At 43.5% G+C, this 17,467-nt stretch overlaps 1 non-coding gene across 1 annotated transcript; it reads left to right on the top strand.

The window, feature by feature from the left end:
• The first annotated feature begins 12,723 nt into the window (after positions 1–12,723).
• LOC122228872 lies at positions 12,724–12,875 on the top strand. Its single transcript, XR_006206780.1, has one exon. It is a non-coding gene; the product is annotated as a U12 minor spliceosomal RNA (small nuclear RNA).
• The last annotated feature ends 4,592 nt before the right edge of the window (positions 12,876–17,467 follow it).

Genomic DNA, 17,467 nt, shown 5'->3' with positions numbered 1-17,467 from the left:
AAGTGCTCGTCTTTTTTTTTTTTTTTTTAACTTGAATTCAAGTTAGTTAACACACGGTGTAGTACTGGTTTCGGGGGTAGAATTTAGCGATGCATCATTTCCATATAACACCCAGTGCTCATCCCAACAAGAGTCCTTCTTAATGCCCATCCCCCATTTAGCCCACCCCCCTCCCGCCCCTCCAGCAACCCTCAGTTTGTTCTCTGTATTTGAGAGTCTTTTACGCTTTGCCTTCCTCTCTGTTTTTATCTTATTTTCCCTTCCCTTCCCCTATGTTCATCTGTTTAGTTCTTAAATTGTGTGAGTCTTCGTTAAAGAGTGGTTTTTTAAGTCTAGCCATGGTCACGTTAGCATTGAAAAGGCTGCATGGAATCAAGAAATGTGGAATACATTAGGGAAAATAAAAATGTTGGATTCCATCAACAATGGCAATCTCGTTCTAGAATAAACCTTCACGTTTACAGCTCTCATGATGTGCCTCTGTAATTGCAGTGACTGTGGTCTGTCCTGTGATTTCTGTTATTTCTGTTACACTCGTATCTGGTTCCTCTAAGCGGTGGTGAAATCAGGAAAGCAAAAGATTGTCTGTCCGAAATTGTATGCCCCAAATCGCACAATAGGGTGTTTATTTCACAATAGATATTAAATAGTAATTCTATGCATTTTATTGGCAATTGTGTCTATAGGGAGAATTTTATTCTAACAGCATTGAAAATCATCACTATTTCAAGCCTGCCTTGAACTGTGTTAAAATGGTATATTTTTTTAAAAGTTTATTTATTCTGAGAGAGAGAGAAAGATTGGGAGGGGCAGAGAGAGAGGGAGAGAGAGAGAGAGAGAGAGAATCCCAAGCAGGCTCTGCCCTGTCAGCGCAGAGCCTGATGGCGGGGCTCGAACTCACGAGCCATGAGATCATGACCTGAGCCCAAACCAGGAGTCAGACGCTCAACCGACTGAACCACCCAGGCGCCCCTATAATATTTGCAATGTAGGCTTTATTATCATCAGGGGATGCCTGCTACTGAATAGTTTGTTACTCACAGTCCCCAAGAGGAGGGGACATGCCGGGCAATTGAGGGCCACGTGGCGACGCACCAGAGTCGGTCAGGAGGCAGAAAGAGCCCGGGAAAGCGTGAGCAGGAGCCTTTCCTGTTGTCTCTCTGGGAAGGAATGGGCAGGGCAGGGTGTGCAGATTTCAGACTGGCAAGTTTGAATGATTTCGGCAGGCTGCATCCAGCTGTCTGGTACCTGTCTCTGGGGTAAATAGGGCCGCGGGGGCCGGGTGGGGGGAACAGAACTCCCTTCGAGCCAGCAAGGAGGTAGTTGGGATGTGGGCTCTGGGCCGGTTGGTTTGCATGTGCAAGGCATGCTCTCAGGGGAGTCTTTACCTCTAGGAATCGGCTGAGCCTGGAGAGGCGCAGTCTCTCCAGGGTCAGCAAGGCCCCCGATGTCAAGGCGTCAGAATAAAAAGACTCGCTTAATACGTTTGGAGGAACCCCTGCCAGAAGTACAGAACCGTAAGAACGTGAACGGCGGACACGTTTTGCGCTTGGCCTGTGCCACAGGCTTTGCGTGTTCGAACTCAGAGCCTTCAGACCTGCTGCTGTTTTAGCTAGGTTAGTCACGGGCCTGAGAACGTTCATTCTGCCGGTCAATTTCTGAATTAGGATCACCAACGAATCTGGCTCCCCAGAACCACAAAAGGGCCTGGTACTTTTTTAAGGGAGGTGGCGTGGGGGCACTTAAAAGAACACAGCAGTGCTCGAGAGAATGAGCTTGGTGAGAAGGTGGGTGCAGAATGGTTTATAGATTCTTCTCGTCGGAGGGAATAATGAAAGATTGTACACTGAATGAATAAAAAGTACCTGCACACAACGTTTCATCGAGCTGAAAGACACATGTAGTCTGTTTTCGTTGAAAATTTTTTTAGGGGCTCCTGAGTGGCTCAGTCGGTTGGGCGTCCAACTTCGGCTCAGGTCATGACCTCATGATTCGTGGGTTCGAGCCCCGTGTCGGGCTCTGTGCTGACAGCTCAGAGCCTGGAGCCTGCTTCGGATTCTGTGTCTCCTTCTCTCTCCGCCCCTCCCCTGCTCACGCTTTGTCTCACTCTGTTTCTCAAAAATAAATAAATGTAAAACAAATTAAAAAAAAATAAACATTTTAAAAATGTTTCTTTATTTTTGAGAGAGGGAGAGAGAGAAAGACTGAATGCTAGTGGGGGAGGGGCCGAGAGAGGGGGAGACACAGAATCCCAAGCAGGCTCCCGGCTCTGAGCTGTCAGCACAGAGCCCTAGGCGGGGCTCGAACGCACAAGCCGTGACACCATGACCTGAGCCGAAGTCAGACACTCAACCGACTGAGCCCCCCAGGTGCCCCAAGAAATATACACTCTTAAAGCTTATTTATTTAGCTTGACACAGAGAGAGAGAGAGCACAGGAGCAGAGGAGAGACAAAGAGGGAGGGAGAGAGAGAGAGAATCCCAAGCAGGCTCCACACTGTCAACGCAGAGCCCAACACAGGGCTCAAACTCGCAAACTGCGAGATCATGACCTGAGCGGAAACTTAACTGACTGAGCCACCCAGGCGCCCCTACTCTTAATGATCCTCTATTCTGGTATTTGTTCAACATGGCTCATGTTAATTGCCTCACGTTGAAATGTACTTTTTTTTTTTTTTTTAACATTTATTTATTTTTGAGACAGAGAGAGACAGAGCACGAACGGGGGAGGGGCAGAGAGAGAGGGAGACACAGAATCGGAAGCAGGCTCCAGGCTCCGAGCCATCAGCCCAGAGCCCGACTCGGGGCTTGAACTCACGGACCGTGAGATCGTGACCTGAGCTGAAGTCGGACGCTTAACCGACTGAGCCACCCAGGCGCCCCGAAATGTACTTTATTTATTTATTTATTTATTTATTTATTTTTTTCATGAAATTTACTGTCAAATTGGTTTCCATACAACACCCAGTGCTCATCCCAAAAGGTGCCCTCCTCAATACCCATCACCCACCCTACCCTCCCTCCCACCTCCCATCAACCCTCAGTTTGTTCTCACTTTTTAAGAGTCTCTTATGCTTTGGCTCTCTCCCACTCTAACCTCTTTTTTTTTTTTCTTCCCCTCCCCCATGGTCTTCTGTTAAGTTTCTCAGGATCCACATAAGAGTGAAAACATATGGTGTCTGTCTTTCTCTGTATGACTTATTTCACTTAGCATCACACTCTCCAGTTCCATCCACGTTGCTACAAAAGGCCATATTTCATTTTTTCTCATTGCCACGTAGTATTCCATTGTGTATATAAACCACAATTTCTTTATCCATTCATCAGTTGAAGGACATTTAGGCTCTTTCCATAATTTGGCTATTGTTGAGAGTGCTGCTATAAACATTGGGGTACAAGTGCCCCTACGCATCAGTACTCCTGTATCCCTTGGGTAAATTCCTAGCAGTGCTATTGCTGGGTCATAGGGTAGGTCTATTTTTAATTTTCTGAGGAACCTCCACACTGCTTTCCAGAGCGGCTGCACCAATTTGCATTCCCACCAACAGTGCAAGAGGGTTCCCGTTCCTCCACATCCTCTCCAGCATCTATAGTCTCCTGATTTGTTCATTTTGGCCACTCTGACTGGCGTGAGGTCATATCTGAGTGTGGTTTTGATTTGTATTTCCCTGATAAGGAGTGACGTTGAACATCTTTTCATGTGCCTGTTGGCCATCCGGATGTCTTCTTTAGAGAAGTGTCTATTCATGTTTTCTGCCCATTTCTTCACTGGGTTATTTGTTTTTCGGGTGTGGAGTTTGGTGAGCTCTTTATAGATTTTGGATACTAGCCCTTTGTCCGATATGTCATTTGCAAATATCTTTTCCCATTCCGTTGGTTGCCTTTTAGTTTTGTTGGTTGTTTCCTTTGCTGTGCAGAAGCTTTTTATCTTCATAAAGTCCCAGTAATTCACTTTTGCTTTTAATTCCCTTGCCTTTGGGGATGTGCCGAGTAAGAGATTGCTACAGCTGAGAACAGAGAGGTCTTTTCCTGCTTTCTCCTCTAAGGTTTTGATGGTTTCCTGTCTCACATTCAGGTCCTTTACCCATTTTGAGTTTATTTTTGTGAATGGTGTGAGAAAGTGGTCTAGTTTCAACCTTCTGCATGTTGCTGTTCAGTTCTCCCAGCACCATTTGTTAAAGAGACTGTCTTTTTTCCATTGGATGTTCTTTCCTGCTTTGTCAAAGATGAGTTGGCCATACGTTTGTGGGTCTAGTTCTGGGGTTTCTATTCTATTCCATTGGTCTATGTGTCTGTTTTTGTGCCATAAATGTACTTTTTAAAGAAAGATGGAATTAAGGCTTGGCTTCAACAAGTGGGTGGGCTATGCCAGCATCCCCGCCCAACGAGCAGGCTGGGAGCAGAAAGAGACAGGCCAGAGGGCAAGCATGAATGACGTTAAGGGAGGTGGGTAAGGAGCTACCCCCCAGAGAGAATAGGGCTGGCAGTCCCAAACCATTCTCCAAGTATGACAGCCACTTACACGTCAGGGAGGATATCCAGTGAGGGGTCAAAGAAGGGACCACATGGAGGCAGTGTGATTGGGGGGAAGACTGGGTTCAAGCCGGGCCAGCCGGCGTTCTGTCATCATCTGCAACAAGAGAGAATGAGGCTGCCTTGAAAGAAACCCTGTCATTCTGGTAATTTGCCACTGACTGCCAATGTTAGATTATTCTTATCTGGGAAGCTTCCAGAAACCATGCCTGATTGGAGCTCTCCAAGCCCGAACAGCCCCGGACGATGCCAGGGACTCAAGATTCCATCTCGTTCTGGAAGCCTAGACTGTGTGTTGAAGTAATCCGGAAGGTCAACACTGAAGCCAAGAATCCTCAGGCTTCCTTTAGAGTAACGTGCGGCGAAGATTCATCCGGTTGATTCAATTTCATTGGAACAATCTTGGCCTGAACTGGGAAAAGGTGTCGTGCACCCGCAATATACACCGTCACCTTTTTAACGAGTGCAAATTCCTTGAGCCTTGGCGGCATCTGTATGAAATGAGTAGGATGCGACTGCCACCTTGTGATCAGAGACAGAAGTGTTTTTACGCTGGGAGTTGATTATGTCATGCCTCATTTAAACATGGATTAGCTTCCCTTTGGTGTCTCCTCTTTCTGCCCCTCCCTGCTCGCTCTCTCTCTCTCTCTCTCTCTCAAAAATAAATAAAGATTAAAAAATAAAATAAAATCAGGCTAAATATTTTGTAAATCTTATCCAGGGAGAGCATTCCCAACCATTAGACATTCAAGTAAGCAAAATATTACTGGCAGGAAAACTTCACATTGGTTCTAAACGAACATGAACCATTTTTTATGCTTCCGAAACCAGCTCCCCACCCAACCACCCACAATAGGAAGATCATGGATTTAAATGCTATTTACCTCCTGTGCGATTTTCACTCATTTCTTTCTTGTCAGTTGCCCTGTAATTTGTCTGCTCCTTTAATTTTTTTTTAATGTTTATTTATTTGAGAGAGAGAAGGGGACAGAGGACTTGAAGTGGGCTCCATGCTAACAGCAGAGAGCCTGGTGCCGGGCTTGAACTCATGAACCGTGAGATCAGGACCTGAGCTCAAGCTGGATGCTTAACCGACTGAGCCACCCAGGGGCTCCTAATTTGTCAGCTTCTTGAAGGCTGTCCGTGGGTGTCTTCATGAAAGTCTGTTGTCCTTATAATAGTTCTTCCTGGTCTATTATTAGCTCTGATTTGAGCCCTGTCCTCACCTTCTGTCCTTCATCTCCAGCACCCATAACTTTTCATGCTGTTATCTAATTTTGAGCAGGAACATTCTTTGCCAAGCATGGAAGGGGTGTGCCTTTGGAGGAGGCAAATCCAGCTCTTTTTGTTTTTATTGGTTAGAAAGAAGAATCTAGGTCTCAGCAATAACTGAGATAAGTAAAGAATACACCAGGGACCTAAAATATACAAGCTACCTGGCATTTAAAACAAAGAGCTGCCTAATCCCAGGAGGGCATCTGAACTGTTAGTTTGAATGGCATCCTAAGCAGCTACCTACTAGCCCTCGTCTTCTGGGGAGAAATGTTAGGGACTCGGTCCCGAAATTACATCCTGAGACTCATATTAAAATGACTACCGTCTGTTTTCGCGTGACTCGTCGGCACTTGTGTGGGAACAAGACTGGGACGATGGGAGTCTGTCACCTGCTCTGTGATGGTATTTGGATACCACCTTCATAAGCGCTTCCTGGGGATGTGGTATCCATGTTGCCGTCTGTCCAGCATATCCCTCCCCCAGAGCAAGGTTGATTTCTTGGGGATAGTTACTTATTTCTGGGTTAGTGCCGGGGTAGCACGTCTAAGGCTCTCCCTGAAATCATACCCTCTTATTCCATATAACTACAGCCCTGAAACCTTCAGCTCTGAAAAAATGCTAGCGATTGAGTGGCCAAAAGGGAAGAATCCTTGCATCATTAAAAGCTTTCCATGACCACCTTGACCTCTGAGCCTTCCCAATGACGTTTCAACTTCCCTGAAGCCCAGGGCTGAGTTCCAGCTGGTTAGGTGATGGACAACTGTCTCCACCACTGTCCAAGGAGGCTGCGAATGCCCTAAGATTTAGGTGTCCCTCAGGGGTTCTACCCAACTTTCACCTGATGCTCAGCACATGTTCACTTGTTGCCTGACAACTTTTCATGGGGTTCTTATTCTCCCGACGAAATTGGAAGATCTGTCAGAAGCAGGGGATCGTCAACTGTCTGTAGCTTGCAGGGAAGCCCTGGAAATTTCTATGGCTGCGGCATGTGTGTGCGTGTGATTGACAATCAGATAGATAATGGCGAGTAAGAGGAGAAGGAGGAGGAGAAGTCAGCGGGAGATAGATATCAATAGAACCAACGGGATCTGAAGAGTGACACAAAGATCCAAGGTTCGAGAGCCCTGCACTCAAGCAGGACATGGAACCTACCGTAATCCCGGGCTAATGGTGCCGTCGTTTGTGTCTTGTCGTTTGATGTTTGGAGTCTTGGGATATCTATCCGGAGGCAACAAAAAGTGAGGCAAGATGGTTCAGAGGCTACGAAAAAAGCCAAGGAAACTGTTCAGTGGAGGGCGGCGGCGAAGTTCCTCTCCACCTCCCTCTCTCCCCCTGGCTGCCACCCTCAAGGGCTCCCGCAGCCTGTGGAACCACAGACGGCGTCTCTTCCAGGCAGAACTAGGACAGAGGCTGCTCTCAGGCAGATTTGGCTCTTGCTGGTGGTCCAGTTCCATTTGAGCCCTTTTACTAGAACGTCCCAAGAATCACAGCAGGGGGAGGGGGTGGGGAGGGGGCCAGAGGCATCTTAAACTGCTGATATCAGGAAGCCCCAGGGGCCAGGAACAAAGTGCAGATGCCTGGGGCACCTGCCTCAAAGCGGTCAGTAGTAGTTGCTGTGGGAGTGGCAATGGGGTCAACCCTGTTCCAGGGGGCGGGGGACAACCAGGACCCAGCTCCTGGGTGCCTGCTGCCATTGGTGCCGCTTCTTGTCTGTTCTTCCTCCCAGAGCTTCAACCCCAGATGGATAGGTCTGCTCCGCCATCCGCTGAGAAGGATGAAAATGGCCAAGGGTTCCAGCAAGAGCTTGACCATTTGAGCAATGGCAGCGGGGCAAGACCATTGGCGGGTAAAAGGCAACGAGCAGGGCAGGGAGCGAGAGGGGGTGACAGGTGAGAGAGGATGTATGCCTGAGGCCCCCGGGAAGGTGCCACGGAGATCCAGGAGGAATAAAAGCATGGATGGAGAGAGGAACCAGAGTTTTCTGCGTGTCTCCTCCAGGCCAGGTTCCTGAGCTCAGCAATCTGCATTTTTATCACGCTGATTTATTTTTGCTTTTGATTATGAAATATTTCAAATACGCAGAAGGGTACAGAAAATGACATTGTGGCTATGCGTGTAAGCGCGTCTAGCTAGAGCAGGTGTCAACATGTTGTCGCCTTTCTTCCCATCCCTTCCGAGGTCTTTCTCAGCATCGGGACCTTCAATACTTGAAGGGATTGCTTGGGGACCTGTGGTAGAAGGCCAGCTACCACACTTTTGAAAACAAATAAGCAAGCAAGTCAAAACAAACAATTTGGCTTCCAAGAAGGCCGATTGTGATGTGATTCTTGTTTTTATTTCTTTTAATGTGTGTGTGTGTGTGTGTGGTTTTTTTTTAAGTTTTAATTTATTTAAGGAATCTCTACGCCCAACATGGGGTTTGAACTCGTGACCTCGCTGAGATCAAGAGTCTTGATCTCGTGTGGTCTTCCGACGGAGCCAGCCAGGCGCCCCGGATTCTTGCTTTTAGTATCTGTTCACATACTGTGTTAGGTCTTATTTTTAAAAATATTTTAATGATTTTTTTTTATTATAGGGAATTTCACTCCTTTATCCCCCTCTTTGCACGACTGTTTTTGTTTCCTCGTGCTCTCGTGCATTTTCCTCCTTTTTATGAAGTTGCAATCATAGTTTTTTATGTAATTCTGAGTTCTATTTCCCCTCTGTCATGGCCACAAAATATTATTTCATAAACTTCCATTTTACTCTACGGTTAGCATCCACGGTAAATAGTAATGCTTGCTGGCCATTCCGTTGAGCTTATGTGCCCAAATTTCCTTTGGGGGAAATATCATTTCCATTGGATTTCAGTTCACTCCTCTTTCAATTCCACATTATGATCATGAAGATCTATTAGATACATAGAATCGAGCCGATCATGCTCCTAATTTCATGGCACGTAATCACCATCGTTCTCTGCTGAAGTCCCCCTCTTTTATTATTTTATTTTATTTTATTTTATTTTATTTTATTTTATTTTATTTTCCTGTCTTTTCACTCCTGGTCCCCAGTCTCATTCTTTTCCTTGCCTCTGGTAGATTCACTATACGCTTTCCCAAATGACTTTCAGTAAGTTTCCTTATATGTGTGTCCATGACAAACGTATAGTATTGCTTTCTGTTTTAGAAAATGTACTTAAAAGGTATTGTGCCCCAAATCAATTCTGTTTCTTACTTTCTTTTTCCAGCCAGCCCATAGTTTTGAGATCAGTCCATGTTGCCGTATGTACAGCCGACTCCCTCCTTCCCTTGTGCTTTGTTCTGCTATCTAGTGTATGTGTGGGGCGCGTTTTCCTTAACTTTACTTTCACATTTTTTTAACGTTCACTCATTTTTGAGGGACAGAGAGAGACAGAGCGTGAGTGGGGGAAGGGCAGAGAGAGAGGGAGACACAGAATCCGAAGTAGACTACAGGCTCTGAGCCATCAGCACAGAGCCTGATGCGCAGCTCAAACCTACAAACAGTGAGATCATGACCTGAGCTGAAGTCGAACGCTTAACTGAATGAGCCACCCAGGCGCCCCTCTACTTTCACAGTTTTTGATGGACAAATTCATGGTTTCTAACTTCTGGAACCCCCAACGCTGTACTCAACACACTACTATATGGTCTGTTGGGCATCTGAGAGAGAATATTTGGGGGATATAGACTCAGGAGTAGAAAAACTGTGTCTGAGGGTAACGGTGTGCTCAGTTTTACAAAATCCTGCCAAATTGCTCTCCAAATGAGCACACAGGCTATGGTTCCATGAGCGGTGCATGAGAGTTCGTGTTTTTCTACATCCTCACCAACAAATGATTTTATCAAAGTTCTGAAACTTGTGACAATCCGCTGCGTTAAAATAGTATTTCAGGGTTGTTTACCTTTGCCTTTCTCTGATGCCAGTGAGGGGTCACTTTTCTTCTGTGAATTGCGTAGAATTCAAGTCCATTTTCCTACTGGGTGTCCTATCTTTTTTATCCTCCCAATTGCAGGAGCTCCACTGACAAGCTAAAAGTGCGAAACTTGCCTGATCCTTTTCTAGTCACGTTAAAAATGAACTTGAACAGTTTACCTATGTCCGGAAAAACTGACCCACAAGGTCAAGTATTTGTTGCCGTAACCTCACCTGTCAATGTCAAAGCCGGGAGAAGAGAAAAGGTCACAAGAGGGGAGGCGCTCAGAGCTGCAGACACTTGAGCTTGTATTTGCAAGTGAGAAAAACTGAACTCATGTTTAAGCATAAAGGAGAATGGTATTGACTCACAAAAATTCAGGGCCGTCAGACTTCAGGCAATGGCGGCATACAGGGGTTTAAACACATCATGTTTTCATCTCTGGGTTCTGCCTTCTGCATTGATTGACTTTACTCCTGGACAGACTTCCTGGCTTGTAGCAAATGGCCCCGGGGGCCCTTCAGGCTGGTGCTTGTGTTCTCTGCAGCAAGGGGAGTGTTTTGATCCCATTAAGGGCTGAGGGGGAGTTTGTACTCAAACAAGATTACTGAGACCCTAATCAGCAAAACAAAATCAAAATGTGACTGTAGTAAAATTCATAACTCTAATAAGTTATAAATTCTTTCCTAGTCACATTACTGACTGTAGTAAGTTACAAATTCTATATTCTATGAAGCCCAATTCTTCTTTATGCTTTACAAATTAAATTACAAGTCTTATCATCTATTTATAAACCTAGCAAATTTCAGCAGTCACTTTTAAGAGCGCTTGTATAAGCTAATAAAATCCCCTTAAACATTTAAACTGCGTTAATAAATTTAATATATTTAATTTCCTTTGAAGTCCTTCGAATGTCTGATTAACAAACAAACCTTCCCAAGTTCTTAGATACTATTCTGATAAATCACGTACATTAAAACTGTACATTTGGGGAATCATAAATTCTTCTAAGTGTTCTTACACTGTTCACAACAGGAGTCAACTTCTCTTGTTCCTTTCATCCTAAAAACACAAGTCTAAATCAATTACCCAAATGCCTTTTTACTTTGGAGTGACTAGATTCATCTGTTCAGTACTCAGATTCTCTCATGCATTACCAATGCTTCAAATATCCAATGAGTACAGATTGCTTTTTTTTCCATATTTAATGAGGTTGTATATAACCTGAAGTCTTGGTCAGGGCGTAAGATGGCGTAGCATGTTGGAGGTATGTTTCTCACCGCCCAGACAGACAAACAGAGCCCTCTTTGATGACCTTTAAACCAAGAGAGACTTCCAGTCCATGTGTGTCAATGGGATGGCCTTAGAGCCCTCTTCAAATTATACATTACTTAATTCTGAAATGAGATTAGAGATACAAACCCCTGCCCAGATGCTTTCAACATTTCATTGGGTTCAGTGAACTATTAACTTTGATTCTGTTCTGAATTCTTTACGTATCCTTCTGATTTAGCAGGACCAAAACTCTAACAATTTTTCGTAAATACATCCCATTGGATTCTGCACACCTCTAGAGTTTCGGTCAGGCTCTGTAGTCACAAATCTAAGGTCTTACTAATGACATTCCACAGAAGAAAAAGCCTCTTTCCAAGTGGAACCTACAATTGTAGGTGAGAGCACTTGCTTGGTTCCGTTTGAGTCATGTGCCCACAGAAATAATTTCTGTACCGTAGGCTATGAGATGTTTGGAATAGCCTATCTTGAGAAAGAGACTTTCTTTTCCTTATGTTCACATTAGGAGAAAAACGTATATTTAATACATACATTCATAATTAACTGAACATAACTATATACAAATGTGTCTATGTGTATCTTGTAGGGAGTTTTATGGTAGGTAAAATCATGATATGAAAATATCTACATGTTCTTTTTTTTTAAAGGACAGATGTTGAATTTTTTCTCAGATTGTGAATTTTGACAATTGCCTTTCAGAAATCATAAAGATGACCATATTATTTTTCCATGATTTATTAAAGCGCTAAGTTAGATTTCAAAATGGTAAATTATATTAGATTCTCTAATATTGAAGCTTTCATCACTAATATGAATCCCACCTAAAATCACGTGTTATTGCTTTAAAGTCCTGACAGAATCTTCTGGCTACTATTTTCTTCTATTAGATTGATAATTATAATTGAGATTCCCCTATAATTGTCTTTTCCATGCATTTTCTTTGTCAGGTTTGGGTATTATTTGTTAACTCTGATTTTCAAAATAAAGACAAAGAAAAAAAAGGAAGATTTTCTCCTTACTCTATGCTCTGGAACAATTTAAACTAAATTGGGACCATCTGTTCCTTAAAATGTTGATAGAATTATTTCCCTTCATTCTCTCACTGTCTTTTCTTGCAACTTTCTCTATTTCTTCCATGATAATTTGCTTAGAAGCTCTGTGCTGTCTACACTGTCTTTTGGCAATTCACACTTTCCGATAAAGTCATTAGTTACATACAGATTCTCAAAATTATTGGCTCAGATTTGAGCAGAGTGTTCCGTAATTTGTCAAATATCTTTGAGCCAGATCATTTTTGCATCCTCCTTATGCATATGTAATTCCTACCCCTTTCACTGATTCGATCAGACCAGGGTTGATCAGCCTTGGCACCACTGATGTTTTGGGCCAAACAGGCCTCTGTCGTGGGGCCTGTCCTGGTGTTGTAGTTGAGGCCCAGGCAAGCATAAGGTCCTCCTCCTTCTCCTCCAGCTTTACTCCTTCCTATCCTGGCATTGGAGTCTGTTTTGCAACATCCCTACCTCTACCCACCAGATACCAGTAACACCAGCTGTTACCCTGTTGCGACAACCAAAAATATCTCCAGACATGGTCAAATGTCCCCTAGGGAAGGGGACGGTCAAAATCACCCACGTTGAGAACTCCCGGCTTAGACAATCGTTTTTCTAAATTTTTAAAATTTCATTTTGTATTTAAAGAAACAACCGTTGGATCCTTTAAACTTATGAGTAGGGAAACATGATGACTTCGGATGATGCCTGAATCCTCACTGCTTATGGGACACAAATTTTTGAGTGGGTAAAGGTTGCCTCTGGGGTGACCCGCCTGCTTTGCGGGGTGCCTTGGAGTTGGTGATCTGCCTGTCAGTCTTTACCCCTGAAAGAGTAGACTGGTATGAAGGAATAAACGAGGTGGAGAAGGGGGAAAAAAAAAAGCCCTTGGATTCATTCTTTTGGTTCTATCAGTCTTTAGTCTCCTGATGTATTAATTTCTACTTTTATCTTTATTACTTTTGTTGGGCTTTCTTTGGATCTTTTTTTTTTTTTCTCCTAAATACCTGGATTGGCTGCTTCATTTATTTATTACCATTCTTACCTGTTTCACTCCATGGAGTGAAGTGGGTTGCCAGGGGGTGTCTGTATCCCCAGCCCAGCCATGCACAGGGATCTTCTTGTTCCGCACTAATGGTCACTGGCTCATTCATGGATGTTTCATCGCCAGGTAGAAATCTGTGTTTTGCCAGGTCTTCCCAAAGTTCCCAGTTCTCTCCATGATTTGCATTGTTAGTGTTTTCGATTTTCCTTGAAGACTGAGTTGCCATTTTTATTTATTTTCCTGTGTGCATTTGGTTCATTTCAGAGTGGAAAAAAGGGCAGACTTGCCTTTGATCCACCATATAATCCAAATCCAATGTACTAATTATGTAGGGTTTGATTTGGGCAAACTATATCGTGGGCTGCTGATTTCAACAATTACGCGCAATTCGGAGGAACGGTTACTTGTCATGTCACTTGCTTAGACCAGTCCTCAGAACCATGAAACAAAGCTTTATTTTGACGCACTAAATTGCCCTACCCCTCTACCATTAGAAATGGCAACAGACAAATCCCAGTTTGATGCATTAATGATTTAAAATAATGCTTTTCTCTCCACAGAGGCATTTCGTGAGTGATGAGTTCTATATACCTGGTGACTCAGTGTTTCTCATGATTGGAGGTGAAAGTGCCACCAGCAAAACGTGGATGTCAAGGAGCATTACCTGGATGGAAAACAGTGAGAGATGAGAGCCCTCTGCTTCCCTGTGGAAGCAAAGACTTTATGGACAAAGCCAGCCAACCTCACACACTTAACAAGTTGTTCGTACGCTTTTGTAAACAGGACAATACTCTTCGTGTCTTTCAACTACAATATCATGTTCAGAATTTAAGCTTGCAACGACAGATACGCTGTCAGTCTCAAAATTCTCTCCCGTTAGGCTGGGAAGACTTGAAATTAATGAAATTTAAACTCTGAAAACGACCCGCCACTCGGAGGCAGTAGCGACCATTTTATTAAAAACAGTTTGTCACTGTTAAGTGAAATGTCAAATTTTAGCTTGCGGTGGCAACACGGGGACAGAGTAAAAAGATCTAGTTGTTTTTCAGGATCTTATTCTTCCCACTTAGTCTTGTTGTGCTTCGTGCAGTGGAAACGTGATTTTTTTTTTTACCTACTTATAATTACTACATATACAATCAGACCAAATGAATTATAAGGTGCTCTAAAAGTTTGAAAGACACCAAATATTTGGGGCCAAGAGTTTGACTCTCTTTTTATTTTTTTTAATGTTTTATTTTTATTTTTGACAGAGACAGAGACAGAGCATGAGCGGGGGAGGGGCAGAGAGAGGGAGACAGAATCGGAAGCAGGCTCCAGGCTCCGAGCTGTCAGCACAGAGCCCGACGCAGGGGTCGAACTCACAGACTGTGAGATCATGACCTGAGCCGAAATCGGACGCTCAACCGACTGAGCCACCCAGGCGCCCCTTGACTCTCTTTTTAAAGGGAACATGCATTGCCTTTTTACAGCCCTGAGCGTGCCATTAATGTCAGTGAAATGATATCTTTATTATATGAGTCATAATTCTTGGTACCGTTTAACAGTGGAAAACTATTAATAACTTCAGGTTAATAGCATAGGTCTCTTCCTACCTTCAAAAAAAGTGATTTTGGAATTCGAAGTCGCTGACTCTTTTATGATGTGGTGACAGTCCAGTAATTTCGCGGGCTCTGCATTTCTTCCTTAGAAACTGATTTGGGTGTGGGTGTTGTCAGAATTTTGTTATTCCATAAAAAGCTTCAAGGCTAGGTTTTCTGTATTGTCCTGCGACATTTTGTTTTTCAAAAATAGAAGTACTTGACCAAATTCACAGCTTGTATCGATGAAGTCAGGAACAGTGGTTGACTAATACTCTCCATGTAATTAATCTGTAATCCATCAAAGGGGTCCAATCACAACCCATTGGCGGTGTGGAGTTGCCTGTTCCTGGGACAAAACTCATTAGCCCTAAATGTTTACAGTACCCCACCTTCCCCTGTTTGCTCCAGAAAATCCTTTATTAGCCGGGTCCCTTCCCCACCTCCCGTACCTGCTCTACCTTCTAATCATGAAGGACGAGAACACCCTGATGGCTGGGAGGGAGATTAGATTTAGCCACACAAGGAAAAAATTCTGGCAAGAGTGAAACAATGATGCTTGAGTTGGTGTTAAGAGAGTAAGAGTATGGTGTTTGAGAGTTTCCTCAACAGAATTAGGAAGGGACAGAAGCTTCCTCAACAGAAGCAGAAGGGACTGAGGCAGGTTATGACCTCTAACCCTTTCGATGTGCTTTGAGGTGCACCTGCTAAGAATAAAGTTCCCTTTTCATTACTATTGGTTGTTGGGTTGTGCTTCTTTATTTTTGTTTATTTATTTTGTAAATGTTTATTTATTTATTTTGAGAGAGAGAGAGAGAGAGAGAGTGAACGAGCACAAGCAGGGGGAGGGGTGGTGCAGAGACAGAGGGAGATAGAGAGTCCCAAGCAGGCTTCCCACTGTCGGAGCAGAGACCGATATAAACCCTCATAAACCCTGAGATCATGACCTGAACTGAAGTCAAGAGTTGGAAGTTTAACTGACTGAACCACCCAGGTGCCCCTGGACTGTGCTTCTTTAAACGTGACTTCATAGAGTGGACCTTAAGCAACATGAAACCCCTCCTCATCATTTATTCAGGGTATCTCCCTATCTAGAATGCCAAGTTTAAGTTGATAGTGATTAAGAGATCACTATTCTATTAACTTTGAAACAATAATTTTTAAAATAAATATTTATTTATTTTTTAAAAAATTTTTTTAACGTTTATTTATTTTTGAGACAGAGAGAGACAGAGCATGAACGGGGGAGGGGCAGAGAGAGAGGGAGACATAGAATTGGAAGCAGGCTCCAGGCTCTGAGCCATCGGCCCAGAGCCCAACGCGGGGCTCAAACTCACGGAGTGTGAGATCGTGACCTGAGCTGAAGTCGGACGCTTAACCGACTGAGCCACCCAGGTGCCCCAAACCTCTGTTTTTTAGTGGCATTTTTTGATAACTTTTTTTTTCTAGTTTTGAAACTGGCATTTTGGGGGAAAGTATAGAAGATTACAGAGAAAGACATGTTATTCATAGTCTGACCTATTAAATTGTTGCTAAAATCTTGGCTTTCAAAACAAAACATATCTCAGGTTTTATATCTTATTTTTTTTTTCTTCTGTAATAACATTGCTGTGGCTGGGAAAGGTAGTTTTAATTCTATAAGCCTAGCTGATTTTTTTTTCTTAGAGAAAGAAATGGAGAATGGATATTTGGGGACTGCCAGCGTTCTCTGTCACAGGTTTCTAGTAGTGAAATATTGGGTCAAAATTCCTTTGCCTTCAGAAGATCCTGATATAGGTCCCAGAGTGTTCCCCAGAAATGTTCTCCTACTTTATTCTGTCCAGTAGTCACTGGAGTGCCTGCTTTATCTAGCTTTTGGTAACATTTAGTATTATCATCGACACAGGTGTTTGACAGTTTGATAGGTGAAAAAAATAAATCATTACCAAGTTTGCACTTTTCTGATTAGTAGAACTAAATTTCTTTTTCATGTGTTCATTGGCCATGTGTATTTCTTCTATGTGAAGTGTTTTTTTTAAATGTCTTTAGCCCCTATTTAATGTTTACATTCAGCCACGTGGGGCATTATTCTACTTGAAATTAGTATCTCCAGCAAGGAGATAGGGGGTAATTTTTTGTTGTTGTTGTTCTTTGGTGTTGAAGATTAAAAACAACCTTAACACACACAATGGACTTCCTTAGCCTTACCGAAAACCCTACTGAAAAACAACAGAACGGTAAAGTGTTACTTTCTCCCTTATAACTTAGGAAATTCAAGCCCATATTGGCTCTCTCTGGATACAGCAGGCAACCCAAAAAGACTAGAAAATATCCTCCACTTGATTAACCATGGATCCTCTAAAGTCTCAGAAAAGTAGCGAAGCAATGCCAGCTTATCTCTTTCCACTAAGGGCTACGTTTGGAGTCCTGCCAATAGCTTATTGCGAGGTGCGCCCAGTGCGCCCAGTGCCTGAGGGAAGGCCATCTTGCGACGGAGGGGAGTCTGGAGCTCCCATCAGGTGCCCAGGTCGGGAAGGACAAATGCAAATGAGACTTGAGAAATAGAAACTCCTCCTCCTGCTGCCTGCCTTTGTGTGTAACTATTCACCAGAATGTCCTTCTGCCCATTCTCATTCAAGTGTTTCAAGTGGAATGGGGGTAAAAATCTCAATGTGCTTTCAACATTTGCATTTTGGCCTCCTGGTCAAGCAGGTTTAAGTGCCATGTTATTTTGCCCTAACGGTTGTCATAAGGAAGTGTGATTGCATTTTAATTACAGAGACCTACGTACTTACAGCCTC

Source organism: Panthera leo, chromosome C1 (assembly GCF_018350215.1).
Source record: "Panthera leo isolate Ple1 chromosome C1, P.leo_Ple1_pat1.1, whole genome shotgun sequence".
NCBI classification, from domain to species: domain Eukaryota; kingdom Metazoa; phylum Chordata; class Mammalia; order Carnivora; family Felidae; genus Panthera; species Panthera leo.
The sequence above is the reverse complement of the archived record's forward strand: the minus strand, read 5'-3'. Positions and strand labels throughout refer to the sequence as shown.